The sequence below is a fragment of the Geotrypetes seraphini genome, chromosome 8 (assembly GCF_902459505.1).
Source record: "Geotrypetes seraphini chromosome 8, aGeoSer1.1, whole genome shotgun sequence".
NCBI classification, from domain to species: domain Eukaryota; kingdom Metazoa; phylum Chordata; class Amphibia; order Gymnophiona; family Dermophiidae; genus Geotrypetes; species Geotrypetes seraphini.
In genome coordinates this window covers 25,008,835-25,022,576 of record NC_047091.1, presented here as the reverse complement: position 1 = coordinate 25,022,576, position 13,742 = coordinate 25,008,835, and the positions used below count along the sequence as shown (strand labels likewise).

General features: G+C 48.7%; 1 protein-coding gene across 3 annotated transcripts in view; it reads left to right on the top strand.

Annotated features, from left to right (window-relative positions):
- The first annotated feature begins 10,566 nt into the window (after positions 1–10,566).
- The window catches only part of COL16A1 (collagen type XVI alpha 1 chain), a 144,096-nt gene continuing 140,920 nt past the window's right edge, over positions 10,567–13,742 (top strand). For all 3 annotated transcript variants that reach the window (XM_033956124.1, XM_033956123.1, XM_033956122.1), the window contains exon 1: positions 10,567–10,831. The gene's annotated coding sequence lies outside the window, so the exon portion shown is untranslated. The remainder of the gene's footprint in view (positions 10,832–13,742) is intronic.

The following is a 13,742-nucleotide window of genomic DNA, read 5'->3' as shown; positions in this document are numbered from 1 at the left end:
CACTTTCAGTCACTGACCAACCAGATGTTTTTCAGGTACAAATTGGGGTGAGAAGTGTCCCCTACCTCTCCCCCCCCCACCCTCCACCATGTATTAAACTCTTAGCTCCAGCCCACCCTGCATAGCAGATAGAGGAGACCAGTCTTAGCAACCGGAGAGGGTCTCATCGCATGAGGTGGTGGAGATGATCCACTGCGCTAGCGTATATTTCAATGACAAATCTGTATCCTGAATTCATTTTCTGAACAGTGGTGTCTATCGATAAATCTTAAAGAAATGGGCCTCTAATCCACAAGGGACATAAACTCCAGCAGAGAGACTTCAGGCTCTATTCATGAGTCCATATTATTCTCATTGGCCCTTCTGTGGGGAAAAACCCAGAAAAGAAGGGGAAAAATCTCAGAATTACAAATAACCGTGTTTCCCCGAAAATAAGACGCTGTCATATTAATTTTGGGCCCAAAAAACGCACTAGGTCTTATTTTTGGGAGTGATCTTATTTTTTCATGTACAATGATCATCTCCCCCTTCCTCTTCTCCACCCCAATTCTTCCTCTTTCCTTTCTCTCCCCCACATGTGCAGCATCTTTCCTCCCCTCTTACAGCTTCCCTCTGCAGCATCTTTCTATCCTTCCCTCCCTTGTGCAGCAGAACCCTTGCACAGCTTCAATCTCTCCCTTCCTCCCATCCCCCCCGTGTAGCATTTCTATCCCCCCCACGCAGCCAAACACCCGCTGACCCTTCCATCTCTCCCTCCCATCCGAACCTCACCGACCACGAGACCGATATACCTTGCAACCGGCAGCATCGGCAGCAATCTAATCAGGCTGCTTCGCGGCCTTCTCCCACCGGGGCGTTCCTCTGCCACATCACTGACATGCTAGGACTTATTTTCCACTGAGCTCAAACAATTCTCAAAAAGTGTGAAAAATTAGAGACCCCCTCAGTAGAGTCTGTGGCCCCTACTGCAGTAAGTCAGGTTAGGGAGTCTGTCCGCAGGGTAGCGTGATGTGAGATTAACGCCACTGGGAAATTCATCACATGCGAGCAGCCTGGTCTCATGTTTTGAATCAGACTTTTGATCAATGCTATCTGCTGACTCAGTGCATTAATGGCAGAATGGTTCTCTGGCTCCTTTTCTCCTGCCAAGGGCCCATGCGTTGCTTAGTTCTGTTCTCTCCTACTACAACTTTCCTCCAGGAAAACATTATTCCAGTCTAATGCAGAAAAGTCTGAAATTTTTCAGGTCGGACTCATAGGCATTAGGATTCCACTATGACATTAGGGTGTGTCCCTTGTCACAAATACACCATCAAACATAATAACTGTACAACATCTCAGGTTCTCCTAGGACAAGCAGGATGAGTCAGCCACATATGGGTGTTGTCCCAATAGCTCCCAATTTGCGGATAAGCTCTCCAATAGCTCAGAGAGATTTTTTTTTTTCTCTGAGCACGTGCAGTGCCCGGGCCCCACTGGGCATGCCCGAGCCCTACTCATTTCCCCCTGCTTCCCCCTAATCCCCAGTCTTTAGTTTCCGCCCGTTCCCATCGGTCGGATTTTCTACAGCTCTCCATTACTAATCCCCCCGCTTGCACTCGGCCCGGTAGAGAAATATCTCCCGGAGTCCCTGCATGTTGCCGCGTACAGCCAGCCTCTGCAGGGCAGCCGATAGGAGTCTCACCAGACCGAGAGATCTCTCCAGGAGTCACTGCATGCTGCTGAGTAAAGCCAGCCTCTGCAAGCAGCAGATCGGGGTTTTCGCCCTCCAGACTGAGAGATCTCCACCGGAGTCCTTGCATGCTGCCGCGTAAAGCCAGCCTCTGCAAGCAGCAGATCGGGGTTTTCGCCCTCCAGACAGCATGCTGCCGCATACAACCAGCCCCTGCAGGGAGCCAATCGGGGTTCCCCCTCCAGCCCCAAAGGTAAGTCCTATTTGCTTGTTTTTGGGAAAACCTCCGATAATCTTTTACAGCCCCGAGGGCTCTGCCCCACCCTCCTCCCAATCTGAATTTAAGGAGAAAGAAACTCCCATGCTTCTTTCCCTCGGGGGGACCTGCAGACCTCTCCCACCAGCAGGAGACATGCCGCCCTTCAGCTTATACAGGGCAGGGGGTTGCCCCTCCTCCCTGCAATCTCCCCACAAGCTGAAAATAAAATAAAATAAAATAAACTCAATGCTTCTTTCCCTCTTGGGGTCCTGCAGAGTCTGCAGTTCAGACATCTCCCTCTCCCCCCTCCCCCCTCATGTAGGGAACGAGGAGCCTGCCTTTCACATTAGCTTTTCACATTTAGCTAATTAACCTCTGACTCAGCAACCAGCCATGATGGAAACCGCTGGCAACCAATTGCAACACAGGTTTTTTCTTCCACCCCGGCAACAAGGGCAGTCCCGGGGAACTCTTCACAAAGCATGGTGCTGATGTCATCAGTGATGCGGCATGTCAGACCACGCCTCCCCAAAGGTGGGGGTTTGCACTTCATCCTAAAGAGCTGTTTGCACTTCAGATACTTAGGCAGACAGTGCTTTTCCAGCCAGCATGAGGGACTCTGCTACTATTTATGATTTCTATAGCACTGAAAGGCATATGCAGCGCTGTACAGTTTAATATACAATAGGCAGTACAGCAGGCGAAGCCCACATAGGAGGCATCATCACTCCTCTTTCTCTGCCTCCAGGCACAGTGGGAAACGCAGCCAGGAGCACTGGCACTGATGAAGGGGTACATCCTGCCCCCTCTCTACAGGCTCCCCCCCTCTCAAGAAGGACAGAGAATGTCGGTGGGGTACCTGGAGCCACCCAATCAGTCAAGTGGAGCAGCACATGAACCTGCGAACCACCAGGGGTGGGACCAGCAGCAACAGTCAATCCTCCTGCTGACCCACTCCTCTCTCAGCGGGCAACACTCCCCCCAATGCCCCCCTTTAGAGGGAGCCACGCACAACAACATGGCGCATTCCAGCGACATGCCATGAACCCAAGCAACAGAGGAACAAGCAACACACCAGCCTCCAGCCACGTCCCGAGTCACCACCCACATAAGTAAATAAATAAATAAATAACTATTTAAAAAAACAAAAAACACCCCCCCCCCCCACAAATGAGGACTCACCCCAAGTTCCTCCAGAAACTCGCAGCCTTTCTCAAGATCCACGTGGGTGGACCACAAGTACCCAAGACAGAGTACCAAAATACCTGAACTACCAGTTCCAGTACACGCAGGCGGTGGCGATTCCAGTCCACAAGAACATCCTGGACTGCAGAGACGAGATTTGGCTAACTCCCTCTTCAGGGCAACCAACATCAAGGAGACTGGGACTGAAGTACCAGATCTTTCCGGCCCGGGGATTCGACAACCCGCAGCAGCCATACATGGACATTGCGGTAGCCTTGGCGCTTAAGAGAAACAGGGCAGCAAGACCCCCCCCTCCAATGCCCGTCAGGGAAGGACCTGAAAAACCCTGGATTCCACGGGGAAAAAGACCTTCGAGGGCGCAATGCTGAGCCCACGAATTGCTGTGCTCCAGTTCCAGATGCGGCTTTATCAGGAGGCCAGTGAGAGAAAATAAATAAATAAAATAAAACAGGGACTCCAGCTCACCACCGAGCCAGTCCACACTGGTAGCAGTCTGTGCCCCAGCGCTCGCAACAGTAACATAATTGCTATGCAAACAAGCACCGCTCGAGGGGCAGGGGCATCCAAGGGCCACCCTCCGGCCCAGCAGGATCAGATTGTCTGCGAAGGCTCACCATCGACCAGTGGGCCCTCAGCATCATCAAGCAGGGATTCCGAATTCGTCTCCACTCCCGCACCCCCCCACTCAGAGTGGGCAGGGCACCCTCCATCTGACGACCCAATTTTCCTGCAGCAAGGAGAGGACCTGCTTCGGCAGAATCAATAGAGGCAGTGACAAACAGAGGAGATCACCAAGGGGTTTCTACTCCAGGAACCCTCGCGTGCCCATGGACAAGGACAATGCTCGATCCTGGATCTCTGCAAGCTCAACAGGTGCATACACAAGGTCCAGGTGCACTCTCTGGGTACAGTCTTGGCCCTGTTACAGCCCGAGTATTGGCTAGTATCCCTGGACTTACATGATGCATACACTCACGTGCCCATGCACCCAGCCCATGCGTCCTATGTTATCTCGACAGCTGGCAGCCCCGACAACCACAATAACCCTCCTCAAAGAACTGGGGTTCCTCATCAACTACATGAAATCCCACCTGATACCCACCCAGGGGATATTGTTCATCTGGGCACTCATCGACACCACACAGACCAAGGCCGTCCTACGGGACTACCAGATCGACGCCATGACATCCCTGACCCAGTGCATCCCTGCCAGCAGCTCATCGTCAGCATGCTCCCTCCTGTGTCTCGGCTGCGGTCTTTGTTGTCTAGCACACCAGACTAAACAAGAGATCCCTGAAAGGGCACCTCAGACGTCACTGGGACCAGTGTACCCAACCTCTGACCACCCAGATACCCATTCGCCAGTCCATACACAAGACGCTTCACTGGTGAACGGCCCGAGATAACTTAGCGAAAGGGAAATCAGACCACCACATCACCTGCTGGTGGCCACCATGGATGCCTCCAAACATGGAGGGGGGACACACCTTCTCCATCTTCGCGCAGGGGACATATGGTCGGCCCAGGCGTCCTCACTCCATATCTACCTACTGGAGCTCAGGGCCATAGGGAATGCCCTCGAAACATTCAAACAATGGGTGACAGGCAGGGCAGTCCTCACCCAAACAGAAAACCAGGTGGCCATGCACTATATCAACAAGCAGGGAGGGACAGGGTCAGCCTCACTATGCAAGGAAGCTTGCCACATGTGGGAGTTCACCAACTCCATTCAATGCCCCATCCAGGCAATGTACCTCCCGGGGGAGCAGAACAACCTGGCAGAAAGCCTCAGCCACCAGCGGGATCCCTATGAGTGGTGTCTCAACCCAGCGGCGACGAAGATCTTCAGCACCTGGGACACACCGAGCATCGACCTGTTTGCAACCGAACTGAACTCAAAATACTTGACCTTCTGCGCAAAGAGATCAACCCATCGCCGTCTCAGCCCCGAAGGTCTGTCTGTGAGTTGGAACCACGGACTCTTATACGCCTACCCGCCATACCCTAAGTCCTGCAGAAGATCCTTCAGGACAGAGCAATGGTGATCATGATTGCCCTGTCCGGGCCCCTGCAACCATGGTTCCCGTTCCAGCAAGGAATAACGGTTCACCCACCTCTTCCCCCTCCCGATCAGTGCAGTTCTCATAACACCACGCGGGAACCTTACCCTCCACCACGACCTACGTTCCTTAGCCCTGACCGCATGGATGATGAGAGGATGAACCTACCACAAGAAGTGGAGCACACTCTTATGGCAGCCAGAAGACTTTCAACCAGAAAATGCTATGGGTTGAAATGGAGAAGATTCCGCTACCGGTGCACAGACATGCAGCGAGACCCCTACAACTGCCCCATACTGGACATCCTGCGGTACATACTGAGCTTAGCTCAGTGGGACCTAAAACCCACTTCCATCAAGGTCCACCTAAGTGCAATCGCGGCATATCACACTGGCCTAGACAACAAACCAGTGTCGAGGCATCCAGTAATCACAAAATTTCATGAAGAAACTGTCCAATCTGCACCCATCGGTCAGACCACCACCGCCCGAATGGGACCTCAACTTGGTGCTGCATCAGCTCACCTCGACCCCTTCAAACCTTTGGGGGGGGCAGATCCCGTATTCCTGGTCGGGAAAACCCTGACCATTGTGTCGGCCGACCCACTCCTCCATGAGAACAGGGTGGTACCCAGAACCCACCCCCGATTCTTGCCAAAGGTGGCTTCAGCATGCCTCCCGGCACTCTACATCCCCCCACAGGGAGGCACACAGCCACCTCAGCAACACCTCCTAGACCGTGTGTGGGCCCTGACTATGCAACAGACTAGACAAGCCTCAATTGTTCATCTCCTACGACCAAAATAGACCAGGACTTCCGGCCACAAAATGCAGGCTCTCGCACTGGATATCCAAGCGCATCCCCTTCACCTATAGAAAAGCGCAGCATCAACCGCAGGTGGAGCCCACGCCCACCAGCGCAGAGCCATAGCCACCACAACGGCTCATCTGCACCACACATCAATAGGGGACATCTGCGATGCAGCCACTTGGTCCTCCATGCACACCTTCACCAAGCACTACTGCCTCGACATAGCATTCCACGCTCCAAATGCATTCGGCCGAGCAGTCTTGGAAGTGGCTTTTCCCTGCCGGGAGGGACAGCAACCACTAGCACAGCCTTGACAAACACTGATCAAGTAGGGTGTTATAAATATCGACAAACACTGATCAAGTAGGGTGTTATAGATATTGATTAAATAGGTCTTCCAGCACTCCTGTCTAGACTGAATGTGGAATAGGCAAGTATGAATTCTCACATACAAGTGCGAATTGTCACTGTTGACCAGTTGGTTTCTCACTGTTCATTGATTGTCATTGACCAGTTTCACTGTTCTGTGAGTTAAGTAGGTCTTCCAGCACTCCTGTCTAGTCTGAATGTGGAATAGGCAAGTATGAATTCTCACATGCAAGTACGAATTGTCACTGTTGACCAGTTGGTTTCTCACTGTTCATTGATTGTCATTGATCGGTTTCACTGTTCTGTGAGTATTATTGCTCAGTTAACACAGCACTTTATCTAAAACCTTGTTTCCACAACTTCACCTGCTTCGCCTGATTACCCTGCCTGGCTCGGCCTCCACAGCCAGGCGAGGGATGCACAGAGCGCTAAGGCGCAGGTCCAGTCGGTACATTCCTCGGCTAGGGAGTCACCCATATGTGGCTAACTCATCCTGCTTGTCCTAGGAGAAAGTGTAGTTACTTACCTGTAACGTAGGTTCTCCGTGGACAGCAGGATAGTCAGCCACACAACCCACCCGCCTCCCCATACGGCCGACCCGGCCACAGCTAGGAACATCCTGGGGATTAGGGGGAAGCAGGGGGAAATGGGTAGGGCTCGGGCATGCCCAGTGGGGCCCGGGCACTGCACGTGCTCAGAGAAAAAAAAAAAAAATCTCTCTGAGCTATTGGAGAGCTTATCCGCAAATTGGGAGGTGTTGGGACAACACCCATATGTGGCTGACTATCCTGCTGTCCACGGAGAACCTATGTTACAGGTAAGTAACTACACTATACTATTCTCATGACAGGCAATCCAGCAAGAAAAAAAATAAATGCCAGTGTTTGATTCTACTGCCAAAGCACTAACTCCTGATGTCAACTGCTGGAATCCAACCAAGATTTTTCGATCATTTGAATCCCAGTGGCATTAATCTCACATCACACTACCCTGATGCCAGCAAAGCAGAGTACGTAGCATTTGGGTCAACTGAAGATAAAATACATAGCCTCTTCCAGTCCTTCTGTATTTTAGTTTTTAATCAGGTTTGGTGATAATTGCAAGAAAAATATATCATCTGCGACTCCATTAAAGGAAATGAACAACCTTCAGTAGAACAAATCAAGACGACCCCATTGAAAAGCCCCAAGCAAGCAATATTGTAAAGAAAAAAATGAAATAGCATCAAATAAGCTCTAAAACCAACCCTCTACTCATCACACATCCAGCTTTTTAGACCCTATAAAGAATATAAAGTTCTGAATGCTCAAAAAGCACATGTTGAACATTTCGTAATGTCAGGAAACCCAATGATCCTGTGAGATCAAGAACAATCTGTGAAGGGAGAGTTTTGGGACTGAGGTACCCAGAATGTGATATTAACCAAGCGTGCTTGCCCCTCCTGGAATGGCTTGGAAACCCCATCCCATACCCCTTTTCTGCAAGTAGTGAGAAGCAAAGGAAAGATCAAAGGTGGACTCAGGAGGGAGGAGGGCAAGCCCATGGGGTTAAAAGATGCCTTGGCCTCTTTCCCATCATGGCTGCGTAGTGCATAAAAGGTACAAGATATGAAGAGGGAATGCTAGAGAAAAGGCCTCATGACAGCTTCAGGAGGGCCAATACCCAAGTCTTAAACCCATAGGGGGAGGGGTGTCAAGTTAGGCTATACTATGATAAGAAATGGCTCATTGTGGCTTAGTTGGCCAGAAGCAAATGTGTGGGAAAGGGTATGGGTTGGCTTTAGATGCAGACAGCAGGCTTAGGGCAAATGGAAGAATTCCTGGAAGTCAATTGGCGTAGATAATGATGTCACACATGTACAATCAATACAGCTTATGAAAAACTGGAAGAGGACCTTGCAAGACTGGGAGTCTGGGCAGCCAAATGGCAAGTGCTAAGTGACACATATAGGAAAGAGGAAGCCGAACTATATGTGTTAGGAGTCTCTGCCCAAGAAAAGGATCTAGGTGTCATTGTTGAGGATATGTTGAAACCCTCAGCTCTATGTGTGGCGGCTGCTAAGAAAGCAAATAGAATGTTAGGAGTTATCAGGAAAGGAATGAAAAACAAAGATGAAAATGTTATAATGCTCTTATATTGCTCTTTGGTAGAGCCACACCTTGAATACTGTGTGCAGTTCTGGTCACTGTATCTCAAAAAGATATGGCGGAATTAGAAAAGGTACAGAAAAGGGTGACAAAAATGATAAAAGGGATGGGAAGATTTCCCTATGAGGAATGGCCAAAGCGGCTAAGGCTCTTCAGCTTGGAGAAGAGACGGCTCAGGGGTGATATGACAGAGGTCTATAAAATACTGAGTGGAGTGGAAAGGGTAGATGTGAATCGCTTGTTCACTCTCTGAAAAAATACTAGGACTAGGGGATATGCGATGAAGCTACTAAGTAATAGATTTAAAACAAACCAGAAAAAATATTTCTTCACCCCACATGCAAAGTTAACAGCAGTTAGCTTAGCAGAGTTTAAAAAAGGTTTGGAAAACTTCCTGAAAGCGAAATCCATAAGCCATTATTAAGATGGGCTTGGGAAAATTCACTGCTTATTCCTAGGATAAGCAGCATAAAATCTGTTTCACTCTTTTGGGATTTTGCCAGATACTTGTGACCTGGGTTGGCCATTGTTGGAAAGAGGATACTGGGTTTAATGGACATTCGGTCTGTCCCAGTATGGAACTCGTATGTTCTTATTTAGAACATATGATAGGCCAGAGCACGTTACAGGGCTTCAAAGAAGGTTTGGATAGGTTCCTAGAAGATAAGGGAATTGAAGGGTACAGATAGGAGTAGAGGTAGGTTATAGGAATAGTCAGGGACCACTGCACAGGTGATAGGCCTGATGGGCCGCTGTGGGAGCGGACCGCTGTGCGGGATGGACCTCTGGTCTGACCCAGCGGAGGCAACTTCTTATGTTCTTATGTTTTTAAGTTATGGGGGAGGGGAGAAGGAGCTAATTGTGTTCCTGCAAAGAACAGTGAAGTTTCTCTCCCCTACCTTCCCCTCCTTTTTACCCCCAACTTGAAGTCTGTTTTTAGTTTATGTACACCGCTTGGGTCCTTTGTTAGTAGAGACAGTATAGAAAGGGCAATAAATAATAATCATTATTATTGCCTGGGTTATAACTGCACTTTTTCACATGAAATGAATTGCGAAAATCCAGTCTCATGAGAGTCCTTATCTAGGGGGAAGCACAAAGGTTATGAGAAACGCCCACCTAAATTTTTATTCCTCATCCATTGAATTTCCAGGAGGTCAGTGAGCTTAAGACTATCAGTAGACAGTTAAGCTTGTTTTTAAGGGATTGCCTATCCTCTAGGACACTTGTAAACAGTAGAAAGTAGGGCCTTCTGATGGGAGATATTTCCTGAACAGAACAGTTAGCTTAGCAGGGTTTGAAAAAGGTTTGGATAATTTCCTAAAAGAGAAATCCATAGGCCATTATTGAGATGGTTTGGGGAAAATCCTATGATAAGCAGCATAAAATTTGTTTTGCTACTTGGGATCTAGCTAGGTACTTGGGACCTGGGTTGGCCACGGTTAGGTTCTGAAAATTCAAGGTACACAGATCCAGTTCTGCTCTTTTCCACTCTGGTGCTGAATTTCCAGGAGCTCACACTATAGCACATGAGGAAATGAACTCTAGAAAGAAGCTCTTGACTACAGTGTGAGCGTTAGAAGTATAGTTGAGAGACGGAGGTCATACTCCACATACCCTGGCTTGGGAGTGAGGTTCATATGCAAATTACCCCCTGAAACTTCAGACTCGACATGTGCTTGTGCCAGGTCATCTTAGCCTGCTCTACCTGTGATTTGTGGTAGGTTTTGATCTCTTTCTGTAAAACATACAGTGCTGAGCTTCAACTGATCCTTGAGGAATGAACTTTGGCAAGACGGCACTGCTAGGAACTCTTCCCAATGTCAGAGGGGTTGTTCGGGAGGAGATGGGCTGAGCCCATTGCTTTGTTCTCTGCCCAGCTGACTTCAATTACAATCTCGCTGCTGTCCAGTACCTTTAGTGCCTCCTGGTCTTCCAGTTTGGAGAAACCTGGCAAACTGGCAAGTTATCTTGGGACGTCTGCTCTCTTTTTACCAGACTTCGAGCTGGGTTGGGGGAAGGAGGGAAAGGAGGGGGAGGAGAGGGAGAGAGAGAGACTTCACTGTTCTTTCCAGGAAGAGCCAGTGGATGTCAGTGCTGCTGAAGGATCTTCACCACCAAACGCTTCATTTGCTTGGAAACATTTAGCTGCTTGAAAGAAAGAGAAGAAAATTTTGCAAAGAAAGTTTGTGGTTGAAAGAGAGACGTGTGGAGAGTCCCTGGCAGACAGATCCTCGGTTTCTCTGAGACATCCACTCCAGCTATGGTCCTACCCCCAGTGCTGTGACTCCTTGGACTCCCCAGAAAGGTAAGGCTAAGATGCAGACATGGGGGGGGGGGGGGGAAGAGGACTGGAATTTCATGTCTGAGCTAAGGGGTGGTCATCAGACTGCAGACACAACACTGGACTTTGGTGCTTTCACCTCCTTGATGGGAACAAAACCTCAGCTCCTGTCAGGCTTTCGGAACCCACAGCAAGTCACCAAGGAAAAATGTTGCAGGAGGGAGGCTCGCTGTCACAGCCCCAAGGGGCCAGGGGGTGCTTTTGCTCACCTTCATTCAGGAGTTTCTGTCTGTGAAGAATTCTTGATTTCTTTTGGATGCATAGAGCTCAAATCTTTTCCTGCCCTGTAGAGGTGTCTTTAAGGCTGGTTTTTCTAATGTCTGAGGGTAGAAGGGATGATTGGCTGCACTGAGGATGAGAATTTTGCCATCTTGCATTTAATTTTTATTCTTCCTGTCAAATGTTGGTGAATATAATAGTTAGAATTGTTGAAAGGGGGTCATCTCAACAGGATTGACGGGACAGCAAAGAGCAGAGGTCTATAAATTCATGCCTGGAGCAGAATCGTTCTTTACTCTTTCAAAAAGTCCCACGACTAGAAGACGCTGTGAAATTACTCAGCAACATTTCAAAAAGTTTTTCTCCGCGTTTGTTTTAGTTAAGCTGCGAAAATCGCTGCTGATTGCACTGGGCTTCCTTTGGGAACCAGGAGCTATCTAACCTGTTTTACGCATTACTAAGCATAGGTAGGTTTTAAAAAGGTTTAGACAAATTCCTGGAGGAAAAGTCCATAGACTTGAAGTGTTTTTAGGTGTGTTTTTTTTTTTAACATCAAGGTTTTTTATCTAAGAGGTTTTATAATCAAGTACTTTATCCATCTGTCCTGGTGGGCTCACAATCTATCGAATGTACCTGGGGCTATGGAGGACTGAGTGACTTGTCCAGGGTTTGAACCCACAACCCCAGGGTGCTGAAGCTGTAGATCCAACCACCACGCCACACACTCCTCCACTATTAGGCTAGATCTGAGGAAAGCCACAGCTTATCCCTGGGGTTAAGTAACATGGAATCGTGCTACTTTTTGGGATTCTGCCAAGTGCTTGCGACAGAGACTGGCCACTGCTGGAAACAGGATACTGGGATGGATGGACACCTGGTCTGACTTAGTAGGACAACGCTTTTGTTCTTATGCTCTAAGGGGTTAGAGCCCTCCCCCCTCCCCACATACTACATACACAAATACAGGACAGGACTCTCTCATCCTGATTCCATGTCTTTCTGAACCTTGTTTGATTCCAATTTCAGAATGTGTTCGGATAGGATTTAACAAAGCCAGACTGGAAAATTGGTTTGTAATGACTCTGGTATCTCTGCTTGCTGTGATCTGAACTGACATAAGGAGGAGGAAAAGAGGCTGGGGGGTGGGTGCAAAGACCGGCCAAGAGCCTGCCACGTCCCAGGAAATTCTTCCTACCCAGGCGCTCCACTCCTGGAGTAATGATCAGCATTCATGTGATCCTTCATGATTTCTAGAGCCTGGATAAGCCATTAGGAAAAGAACGCCTGTGATTTGGGCCCCATCCTGCTGTCGAGAGCTCCAGCTGTATCCAGTAAATCAAGTCGCTTTCTCTGAGTTGTAAACACAGACTTCAGGGCTTCCATTCCAGAGCTGTGCAGAGCCTGAAGTGACAAGAATCACGGAAGAACAGTAGAACACAGGATGGCGTAGTCATGGGTGGGATGGTCTTTCATGCTGACCAGGCTTCTTTCACCTACAGTATATACATTACTACAACCGGCCCTGCCCTGGGTTTACATCTGGAGGGCATTAGAGCCATGATATGCCATTAGCTGCCCTGCGTGTGCCTGAGTCTTTGGGCAGAAGGGTTTAGAAATAAGACACTTTCCATCCATCCAGGACAGGTATTACAGTTCCTGGCACATCCTTTGCAAGTCCTGCTTCAACCAGTATTTAAACTTGGTGAGAGGGAGACAGCAACTCTTCTCCCCTCCCTCCTCCCCCAACGAAAAACAAATGAAGTAAAGAAGGTTAGCTCTGCAAAGGATGAAAGCCCAAAATCAACCATGGCAGACAGAATCCAGTTGAATATGAGTGATCAGGGCCTCCCAAGGACTTTGTGTAGTGTGGATGCACAAGACGCAAGGGAGACAGGTGCAAAAATACTCATCCAATGCTTCCCCTGTACAGTGGGTAGAGTGAGACATTAAGAACCTAAGAATAGCCTTACTGGGTCGGACCAATGGTCCATCTAGCCCAATATCCTGTCTTCGCAGAGGCCAATCCAAGTCACAAGTATCTGGCAAAACCCCAAATAGTAGCAGCATTCCATGCCACCGAATCAGGGCAAGCTGAGGCTTCTCTCATGTCTGTCTCAACCGCAATTTATGGACAGGGTGAAATTCTGGCTCGAGACACTCCTCTGAGGGATAACAGCTAAAAAAGTGGGAAAATAATTTGAGATGGATCATTGTCTAGAGAGTCATAGTCCTGAAGGCCTCCATGGCAAAGAAAGACTTTAGATATTGTTGTAATCACTAAATCGTGAAGGATGAGACGGGAGAGAGAAGAGAAAAGGAAGGGGAAGAGCACCTTTTAGTGGGAACACAGTCGCATCCACTGAAATAAAAGAGCAGGAAGAAACTGAAGTCCAGGTACAGAAACACATCTAGATGGATTCAAGTAGAAATCAGGATGCTGTGCCAAAGGGAAGTCTCACTTGCAGGTCACCTCAACCTAGGGTTACCATATGGCTCCAGAAATTTTTACTTCCATTGGTTTCAATAGAAGTAAAACCTGGATGTCTCAATCTGTCCTCCTTTTTCTGGAGCCATATGGTAACCCTACCTCAGCCTACCAGTTTCAGTGTTACTAGGTGTAGAAATATTCTGGATGCCCTACAAGGAGTGTTTTTTA